General features: G+C 37.7%; 1 non-coding gene across 1 annotated transcript; it reads right to left on the bottom strand.

Moving 5' to 3' along the window:
- Positions 1 to 10,790: 10,790 nt before the first annotated feature.
- On the bottom strand, positions 10,791 to 10,897 carry LOC145612875 (small nucleolar RNA R71). The gene has a single exon (XR_014106786.1). It is a non-coding gene; the product is annotated as a small nucleolar RNA R71 (small nucleolar RNA).
- Positions 10,898 to 11,157: the final 260 nt, after the last annotated feature.

Raw genomic sequence — 11,157 nt, 5'->3', positions numbered from 1 at the left:
ACATATGTTGTTGAGTAACATATTAGTCTGCAGTACGGGCTAAACGCATGCCTTGACCAATGTTGGGCAGGAATATCATCAAGGTATTCATATGGCTCTTCTGAAATATATTTGATTGACTCCATGACAACTTTGAACTTGTACTTGTATTATGACAACACCAATAATGGAAAAAATAAGCACTTTATGGCTTTCAAAACATGAATACAATTGCAATAATAAAATTATATCATTAGCCAAAGCATACATGGATTTTAAACAAATTAACCCCAACATATATTAATCAATTTAAATTGACTAGGGTTATGCACACTTAACAAATTAACCCCGACATTCAACAAAATTGCAATTATAACATCAAACAACAAAATAAATAATAGATATGTACCTTTCTCTGCTATGACTAAACCCGACTTCAAGCTTCAGCCCCACCAGATGGTCCAGACTACTATAGCTTGTGTTTTTCACTTTCACCACGAGCAATATGTCACACAAGAACAAATAAAGGACAATGCGTTAGGGTCTTTTCTAGCAAAAAAAAAAAAAAAAATTGGGTTAGAGCATTAATGGAAAAGAGGTTGAAGGAATTGACAGGAATTTAATGTGTAGAAGAGAGAAGAAATTCAATGCAAGGGTTTTGGAGTAGGCTAAACATTAGTTACCTAGGGGAAATCGTGAAAATAGAATAGAAAAAAGGAGGGAAAGAAAATAGGTGGGCCCACTTGACGAAAAATTGACCGAACTCAAGAAATGGGTGATTATTTCTATCTTAATTTTTTATTTTTATTTTTTATTTTTATTTTTTTATTTTTTTTATGGAGTGGTTATTTAAATTATTAAAAAAAAAAAGGGTGGTTATTTCAAAATAGGTTGATTTGAGTGGTGGTTATTTAAAAAAAAATCCTTTTTTTAATCTTACGCCACTTTTCTCAACCTCAAGGCCTTAGTTTTTTCTCTCCTCACTCTTATCCTTTCCCACTTCTCAATTTTCTCAGTTATCTTCCATTTGTTATAGAGTTTTTTTGTCAACTACTTCTTCAATTGTCAATCAATAATGGAAATCTAAACAAAGATAGCAACCCATGAACAATCTCTCCTTATCTATTAACTTTTATTTTGTATGGTTGTTTGATTTATACTACTTGTTACACTTTAAGATCTAAAGCCCGAAGCCAAGAAAAAATAGAGAAGTTCTCGGTTTCCCCTGAGTAATTTGGGTAGAGCTGAAAATTTGTACGGAGTATTTATTGTTGTGTAGATTTGAAATTTTATTTAATTATCTTATAATTGTTCTAGTGATAATCATCATTATTTTTTTGTACAAATTAAATTCTATACTTCTTCAACCCCCTCTTTTTCATTTTTCTATTTCTGATTTAAAGAAAAAGGAAGAAAATTATGGTTGCAAAACAGATTTGGATTGGGAGTCAGAGGAGGTCAAGTCCATCGAATTAAGATTTAGATTGAGTACAAGCGGAGTCGGATTTGGAGTCAGATTTAAATTTTAAGTTTATTTAGTAAACGGGTCGGATTCGGACCTTACCATGTGCGAGGCGTGCTAGCACAGCACGGCAAGCAGCCCGCAAGCAGTGCGTGGCGTGCTGGCGTGCACTGCTGCTAACAGCCCGCACATGTGCGTGGCTAGCTAGTAGCGCCCTCGGCATTAGCAGCCCGCACTGATGTGCGTGGGCGTGCTGGGCCGAGCTGGCAGCAGCTAGCAGCCAGCACGGTGCGGGGCTAGCTGGGCCGTGGGCCTAGGTCGGGTAGAAAGGGGAAGCTAGTAAGTATACTTGCTTTTGGTGTGGACAAGTGTCACAAGGAGAGGAAGGAGTGGGGAGCAAGTATGGTCCCCTCCTCTCCAAGTGGTCCATACTCCTCTTTACATATGACTAGGACACCTGTTGATTTATTACTTGCTTATATATTTAATTTAATTCAGCTTTAAATTAATTTGTGGAATTTCATGAATCCCATATTGATGGGATAGAAATTCCCACTCATACTTTCCTCTATAAATACCAAACTTGGGATTTGGAGTAAAGTGCTTGAGTGGGAGTTAGAAAGAGCATTCCATATTTTGGGAAAAACTCTTCAACTCCATTAACACTTGGGTTTTGGTCGGACCTTGCAAACTCCAAGGTAACGGACCTTAAAAGTCGTGTTCGTCTTTTGTGGGTGGATACCGTTAGAGGCACGACATTTGCGGTGATCAAGGCTTTCAAGTAAGAGCCCGTTTGTGAGGACGAAGCTCGCTTCAAGGGTATGATTCGTTCTTCCTTTTCTCGTGTTTATTTATGCTTTATGGTTTTATTAATTACGAGTGGTTCCTTGGGTCTGGGTCGTTTCCGCGGTGAGTCGGACTCACCAAACCCCAACAGCGGTATCGGAGCCCCGCTCGTTTATTTTTATAATCATGTTTTTCAAGGTTTATTTTGACTTATTTTTTTGGTTTAAGTTGCTAATTAGATTAGTAGCTCGGTTTTATTAATTTTAATCCCGTTTTTAATGTCGAATTTGGCCCAGAACCCAGATTTTTGCCCAAAACTAGTGAATTTTGGGTGGAAAGGCATTCTGGAAAGGTTTTCGTGCCGTTGGGACTGTGATTTTAGCCAAATTCCGACCAGAAATGCCTTTTTCGAGGGATTTTTCGTTTTTGACGAAAATTTTTAAGTCTTTTCTAACCTTGAAATTAATGACATAACTTGGCGATTATGTGGTTGATTGTTTGCATTATTTTCTGCAATTTTTAGTCCCCTTAAAGCACACTTACTTGGTAGTATTTGATGCTTAAAGGTTGATTTATTTTCACATAATTGCAAACTAATTGCTTTTTTAGTGTGAAAATTCTTGTTTTAAGGCTTCCTAAGTGTTAAAGATTCATTCTTTATTTCTGATAAGTGATTGAAACTTTAAAAACCACTAAATTCCATGTTATTTGTGTTAAACTTTGTTGTTTCAATCATTTTGAGTTGATTGAAAACATAAAGTTTCAATTTTTGTTATAGAAATTTTGTTATCTTCATGTTGGAAGATATAATTTTCAAGGATTCACAAAATTTAGATGTTGGAATTTTCATTTGAACATTAAAGTTCATATTTTTCTAACTTCCCTTACTTTGTCAAATTCTCAAGTTCGATTTAAATTGATTAAATTAAAAGTGAGAAATTGCCTCAATTTTGTTATTGCACCAAGCTAAACCAATTTAATTAAGAATGGTTCTTGGAATTATTTTGGTCATTTGCACTTTAAAATTTTATTAAGTTGGACTTGTTTAAATTTTTTCATTTTTGGTCATTAAGTTAGATCTAAAATTAATTTAGAATTAATTAATTATGTCTCGCAAAATGGGATCAAAATCCCGAGGCCATGGCACGTAAAATGAGGCAAAAACTACACTTGGTTAGCCGGGCTGCATAGCAGCCCGCATGTGGCTGCCCCGCCTTGCGTGCGGCCATATGCGCGGCAGCAGCACACGGCCACAGCAGCCACCCAGCAACAGCCATGGCTGTGCGTGCGTGTGCGTGCGGCAGTGGCAGCAGCTCAAGGCTGCTTGCCGCGGACCGTGTGTGCGGAGCTTTTGTGTGTGTATGTGCTTGTTGCGGTGAGGCGAATGGCCATAGTGTGCTTGGTTTGCACGAGCCGCAATTATTCGACTTTCTTTGCAAAACGCTTAAAGCGAAAGCCACTTGAAACGCGGTTGGCTTAATATTTGCTTATTTTGCCGTTTTTTTTAATTACTTTTGCTTATTTTAATTAAAATTTTGGGAGGCTAGGCCTCGGTTTTGAGCGGCATTGGCAAAATTTCATTTTGACAAGTTTGGGTGCTACCAACTTAACTAATAGGATTAACTAAGGGAATTGCGGAATTTAGTGGGAGCTTCAATTATTAATGACGTCAATTACATAATCGGTTAAACAACTTTGACTAGTTTTAATTAGGCATGTTAATCGGATTAACCACCTAGATTAGTTACTAGTGCGCGCGTTGTTTAAATGCATTTTACTTGTTTGATGTTGTAGATTGCATGGGCCATTCACAAGTAGTGAATGGATGAATGGAATGTATATTCTCTCTCACAGGTTTTATGAAATGGCAACTAGTGGGACCCGATTAGGATAGAAAATACGGACTACGTGCGGTTATGTATTTTTGTAAATCTAAATACGGTCTACACACCGTTGAGTATTTTTGTACCTTAATATTTAGATTATTCCTAGTCGTAGACACTAGCATTTGCATAGTTTGGTTTAGTCTTGAAGACGAAGTTTCTTGGAAGACAAAGCCGTGAATTGCAAGTGAAGACCTTTTGAAGACTTGAAGAATTCAAGGGCTCATGCTAGTTGCCAATATGCATCTATAATTTCGCTTTATATTTTATGCTTATATACATGTGAATTACTCGTTAGATGCATGTTTAGGTTTTCTTTATGTTGTGATGATTAGTTAAGTTCACTTAAATGAACCAACATAGAAATCCTAGGTCCCTAATAATATTGAGTCAAATTTGCCTTTCCAAAACAACACTTACCAACCGAACGAGGGTGATGGTAGGCTACGCCAAAGCGAGGTGCCATCACTACTCCAAGGCTCATAAGGCACACCAGGTGTGCATGTTGGTTTTGGTTGAACTCATCGGTATGAGTGAGGAGTCCTCACATACCGTGGCAAAAGAGATACATCGTTAAAGATGCATTAGATGCGACGATTATCTAACCAAGAGTGACTTAGAGCCATTAGCAAGGCAATGCTTACCCTAGAAGATTGAGTGTTTAGACAAGCCAAAGCATACTTAACCACTCTTTATTTCTTCGGATCTTGGAATCGCCTTATTTTCACAAAATAGGAACAATTTTACGTGTAAATAAGACGTTAAATAAGTATTGAAAATATGCATGAATAAAATTCAATATTAATTAAGTAATTTTTTGAATGGTTTTTCATTAAAATTCTTTCAATTGTAGAATCATGTCTTCAACCTCAAACAACCAGTTTTTATTACGCTCAATTCTCGACAAGGAGAAGTTGAGTGGTATAAATTTCCTTGATTGGCAAAGGAATTTGCGCATCGTTCTTATGCAAGAATAGAAAGAGTATGTCCTTGATGAGGAAATGCCCGAGGCTCCCAATGAGGAGGTAACTCAAGCAGCCCTTAACCGATGGCAAGTGGCCGATCAGGATGTCAAGTGCGTAATGCTAGCCACTATGTCTCCTAAACTTCAGAAAACCTTCTTCGAGAAGGAATCGGCCTGTGAGATCATTTTTGACTTACAGAATATGTTTCAAGAACAGGCTCGAACTGAAAGGTTTGAAACCCACAGGCAAATCCTTGAGACTAAACTCAAGAAAGGAGAGCCAGTTAGCCCACATGTGCTCAAAATGATCGGATTATTTGAGAACATGGGAAGGCTTGATGCGGGGTATTCAACTGAAATGGCTATTGACATCATTCTCCATTCCCTTCACAAAGGCTATGACCAGTTTAAGATGAACTACAATATGCATAGCATGGAGAAAACCCTCACCGAGCTTCATGGTATGTTGAAGCAAGCTGAGCTGTCGCTCAAGGATGAAGGAAAGTATGATATGCTAATGATTAAGAAGGGAAAGCCATTCAAAAGGGCGGGCAAAAAGAAGAAAGGCTTCAAGGGGAAAGGAAAGACGAACTTTCCGCCTAAGCCGAAAGCTACCAAAGACAACAAGGAGAAAAAGGTAGCATCTTCTAAGTCTGATTCTGAATGCTTCTATTGTAAGAAGAAGGGACATTGGAAGAGAGACTGCCTCAAGTTCAAGGAAGATAAGAAGAACGCAACCGTTGCTTCTACATCAGGTATTTACGTTATAGACTTTAACTTCACTAGCTCAGCTTCATGGGTATTAGATACCGGATGTGGCTCACACCTTTGTTCCGATTCTCAGGCACTAAGGAACACTAGAAGCGAAGGGAGAGATCAAGCTCCGGGTAGGAAATAGAGCAAGGATTGGTGCTATATCCGTAGGATCTCTTAGTTTGTCTTTGCCCACGGGGCTAGTTTTGGATGTTTATTAGGCAAGATGATAAAGCAACTATTCTCCAAGTTGGGAGAAAGGGCCGGTGACTTGTTGGGACTAATACACACCGATGTATGTGGGCCAATGAGTACACCCGCAAGGAGTGGTAATCGGTATTTCATAACCTTCACGGACGACTACAGTATATATGGTTATGTCTATCTAATGTCGCACAAATTTGAATCGTTTAATAAATTCAAAGAATTTCAGAAAGAAGTCGAAAACCAACTTGGCAAGAAAATCAAAGTGCTTCGATCGGATCAAGGTGGCAAATATTTGAGCCAAGAATTCGATGACCATCTGAAAGAACATGGGATACTTTCAGAGTTGACACCTCCGGGAACTCCTTAATGGAATGGAGTATCCGAAAGGAGGAATCGAACCCTGTTAGACATGGTCCAATCTACTATGGGTCTTAGTGAACTTCCAATATCTTTCTGGGGACATGTGATGAGCCTATTTTATATATATTTTTATTCCCCGTCCCATGGTCATATTTGTTCTAATTTGAGCTCTACGGAGCTATTTTTATTACTAATATACGTTTTCTAGTGTTTTTGTAGAGTTGGTATTATTTTATTGGAATTTGCAGATTTGTGATAATTCCAGAGCTTATTAAACCACTACAAAGATATTAGAGTCGGAGCGTTTTTTATGACTATATATTTTAAGCCCAAGACCGAGTTAAAGAAATTTAGCTCGATAATGAAGGGTTTGATAAATGAGAAGGTTGAAGATTTTATAAGTTATTATTACGGACTAACCGAAGAAGAATCCAAAGTTAGAAGCCCAATCACATTCACGCTCAAGAGCCAGTCTGCGAGCTTACTCTAAGCAATCGGGCCCGATTATTTAAGTAAATTAGTAGCTGGACGCACTTTTCCTTAGGCTTTACTTCAGCTTTCTTTAAGTCGGTTGTTTGCGACTTTAATGAGCTCCTAATTCACGCAGCTTGGATGATTAGCCTAGCGGAATTAGAGTTTGACTTGTAATCAAACTCCTTTTCCTTTAAAAGGAGGTCAGTAGGTAGTTTTTAGTTTCTTAGCTGTTTAGTTACTTTAATTTTAGTCTTAGTTTTGATTACAAATTCTTTCCGTAACTTCTTCGTCAATTTTGTTTCTTTCCGAGACTTCGTTTTAGTTTAGCTTGAGATTTCAGTTTACTTGCTTTCTTGTTTTGTTATTACTACATTAATTTGCTTATCGTTATTTTCTTAATTTTGTATTTCATATTATTGTTTTTATTATGCTTTATTTAATTGCTTTGTTTAGTTTAGTTTTAATTATGCACGAGTAGTTTAATTCTAGGGTTTGTGGGGATCCATAAATAATATGAAGGGGTAATTTATTATTGTTGATTGTCAATGCTAGATTAATTTCCTATTGATTGAAATAATATATCCTATGCAATTAGATTAGCGCTGGTTTAATTGTATGAGTTACGCAATATTGATTCGAGAGATGAGAATTAATATTAAGGCCTAGTTTCAATAGGCAGGTTAATTTATAAATGGTTAAGTCGAGATTCGAGAGATGAGATTTAATACCGGTAAATTAACTCTGTGATTGTAATACGTAGCGAAAGCCCTTTATGATCTGATTAATTGATACATTGATGATTGATTAATATGTTTTACCCTGGAGTATTATTTATTGGTGAACCTATGTCCTAGGCCTTTTAATATTTGTTTTCTTCCTACTTTATTTTCCTTACTCATATTCTTCGTAGTATAATCTTTAATCACAACAACATTGGTTACCCTAATAATTTAGATCATAATAATTAATTAGGAGTAGAAAGACTTGTTTCCCTGTGGACTCGACCCTACTTCCCTATCTGCATTAGTTAGAGGACTTAGGTAATTCTTTTAATTTGGGGATACGATTTTACCCTATCAACATGCACTTTTAACTGCGGTACTTACATTGAATCGTGCTCCGTCAAAAGCAGTGGAAAAGACTCCATATGAATTATGGACAAATAAACCTCCAAGGTTGTCTTTTCTCAAGATTTGGTGATGCGAAGCATATGTCAAGAAACTCATTTCTGACAAACTTCATCCGAAATCTGACAAGGTTTACTTTGTGGGTTATCCAAAAGAAACCAAAGGGTATTACTTCTACAACAAATCTAAGAACAAAGTGTTTGTTGCTCGTGATGGTGTCTTTTTGGAGAAGGAGCATCTCTCCAAAATGACAAGTGGGAGGAAAATCGAACTCGACGAAGTTCGAGAGGACAAGCAACAAGGACAAGTTGACAATCAAAGTGCTCACGAAGCATCTGTTGACATTGGTCAAAGTCAAAATATGAAAAATCAAACCTTCAATGCACATGCTCAGTCCATTACCCTACGTAGGTCAACTCGGCCAAGATCTCAACCTGACAGATATCTCGGTGTTGTATTAAACGAAGATCAGGACATCCTAGTAGTGGATGGAGATGAGCCGGCAACCTATAAGCAAGCTATAATGAGACCCGACTCTGCAAAATCAAGTATGGGACTTGGTTGATTTACCCGAACGGTTACACACCTAGCTGATGTAAATGGATTTTCAAGTTGAAAACCGACAAAGATGGAAATGTATTCATTTACAAAGCAAGGCTGGTAGCAAAAGGTGATGTGTTCACTTTATATATATATTTATCCCCGTCCCTTGGTCGTAATTAGTAGTGTTTTTGGCTCCTACGAGCCACTTTTATTACTAATTTTTGTTTTCCAGTGCTTTGGTAGTTTTGCTTGAGTTTTGTAGGAATTTGCGTACTTGGAGCATTTTCCCGGGTTTTTCGAGGAGCATCTACAAGTATTGGAAGACCGCAACCACGTTCGATATCCCAAGACCGATCGGAGGTACCGATCAGTGATTAAGGGCTCGAGTATGAAGATCCAAGGAGGAAACTCGGATTGGGCCGAGGATAAGAGGCCCAATCGAGGTTCGTTTGGTGGCCCAAGCAGATGTGCCCGGACCAGGAGCTCCGCCCGAAGGCGCGCCAGGCCGGGCGGGGCGAAACAAGAGACGCACCCGGAGACGCGCCCGGACGGGCGCGAGAAGCTATCAGAGTGAAGAAAAGGCGGGCCCGGTCGGGCAGCCCCTTGCCCGACCGGGCGCGTGTGGCTTTTAGGGAGTTTTAGTTCCGATTAATCTGTTTTAGCGAATAATTCTTGCTTAGTATTAAGGTAATTTTATTAGGCAAGATTAGACATCTTCTTCATTATTCTCTTATTCTAGTTTTTATTCTCCTTCTCTCAACTTAGACTTTCTCTCTCTAGATTTTTATTCTCTCTTGTTCCTCAACTCTATTGTAATTCCGCCGTCTTGGTACGATTTCTCTCTTAATTAATCTCAGTATTTTATTCATTCTATTTCTTCATGTCTTGTTTAATTATTATGTTTTGCTTAGTTTTAATTATGTCTGAGTAGTTTTCCTTCTAGGGTTTATGGGGATCTAATAAATAATATGAAGGGGTAATTTTATGATGGTTGATTATTAATGCTTAATTGATTTCCTATTGATTGTTTAAATGCTATGCAATTAGATTTGGCCAGGTTTAATTGTATGAGTTTAGCAATATTGATTCGAGATTCGAGAGATGAGAATTGATGTTTAGGCTTAGTTTCAATAGGCAGATTAATTTATAAATGGTTAGGTCGAGATTCGAGAGATGAGATTTAATATCGGTAAATTAATTTTGTGATTGTAATACGTAGCGAAAGCCCTTTATGATCTGATTAATTAATGCATTGATGATTGATTATTGTGTTTTACCCTGGAATATTGTTTATTAGTGAACCTATGCCCTAGGCTTTATTATTATTGATTTCTTCCTTAATTTTTCTTTTTACTCATAATCTTCGTAGTATAGTTTATAATCACAACAAATATTGGTTACTCTAATAATTTAGACTATATTAATTAATTAGGAGTAGAAAGACTTATTTCCCTGTGGATTCGACCCTACTTCCCTATCTTTATAAGCTAGTGGACTTAGGTAATTATTTTTTATTGGGTGATACGACTTTAGCCTGTCAAAATTTGGCGCTGTTGCCGGGAAAACGGTTTATTTTTATTTCTTATTGTTTTTGTAGTTTAGATTATTTTTCCCTTTTGCCTCAAAGGACATTAGTTCTTTGAGGTAGTTCTAATATCTGTCTTTTTAGTTTTTTGTTTATGCCCAGGTGTTCCAGATCAGGTTACATTCCATTCGATCCTGAGATCGAACGCTTGTTTCATAGACAGAAGAATTTTTATAGGCAGATCCTAGCAGGTTCTGGGAGTAATAATATTCCCAGAAATCCATTACCTACTTCTAGTGATTCGGAGCATTCTTCTGATTCAGAACTAGAGATGGGTACACCACCACCACCTCCACCTCGCAAGCTTAGCGATTATTCGCAACCATCCCTGACGGATTTTCCACATCTTTCTCCTACGCCCGATCTCGAGGGAGTCCAGTTCGAGATCAAGCCCCAGTTCATAACGATGATAGAAAGAAAGCAATTCAGTGGAGCTAAGGGTGAAGATCCTAATCTTCACATTGCAGATTTCTGTCAATACTGCAATACCATTAGGCAGAATGGGGTAACGCAGGATCAAATCAGGGAGATTCTTTTTCCCTTTTCTTTATGTGGAAAAGCTAAATTGTGGTTTAACGGTTTGAATAGAGCTGCACTTGGTATTACTAACTGGGAGACACTTGCTTTGAATTTTTATAATAAATATTACCCTGCAGAGAAAACAGCTTTATTGAGAAGTGCCATCCAGAATTTTGCCCAAGAGACAGATGAAGCATTATATGAAGCTTGGGAAAGATTCAAGGATCTGCAGAGGGAGTGTCCCCACCACAATTTGGCAAAGTGGCAGTTGATTCAAGCTTTTTATAATGGTTTAGGAAATGCATCTAGGACAATTTTAGATTCCGCAGCTAGCGGTAGATTTATGAATTTAAATGTTGATGATGCAGGTCAGGTTATTGAAGATATGGCAATCCATAATTCCCAATATGGGAATGCTAGAGGTTATGCTAACAAGGGCAAGCATCATGTTGATTCAGTAACTCTATTGCAAGCCCAACTTACTTCTATTTGCCAGAAACTAGATAACCTTACTA

Source organism: Chenopodium album, chromosome 24 (assembly GCF_948465745.1).
Source record: "Chenopodium album chromosome 24, dcCheAlbu1.1, whole genome shotgun sequence".
NCBI lineage: Eukaryota > Viridiplantae > Streptophyta > Magnoliopsida > Caryophyllales > Amaranthaceae > Chenopodium > Chenopodium album.
The sequence above is the reverse complement of the archived record's forward strand: the minus strand, read 5'-3'. Positions and strand labels throughout refer to the sequence as shown.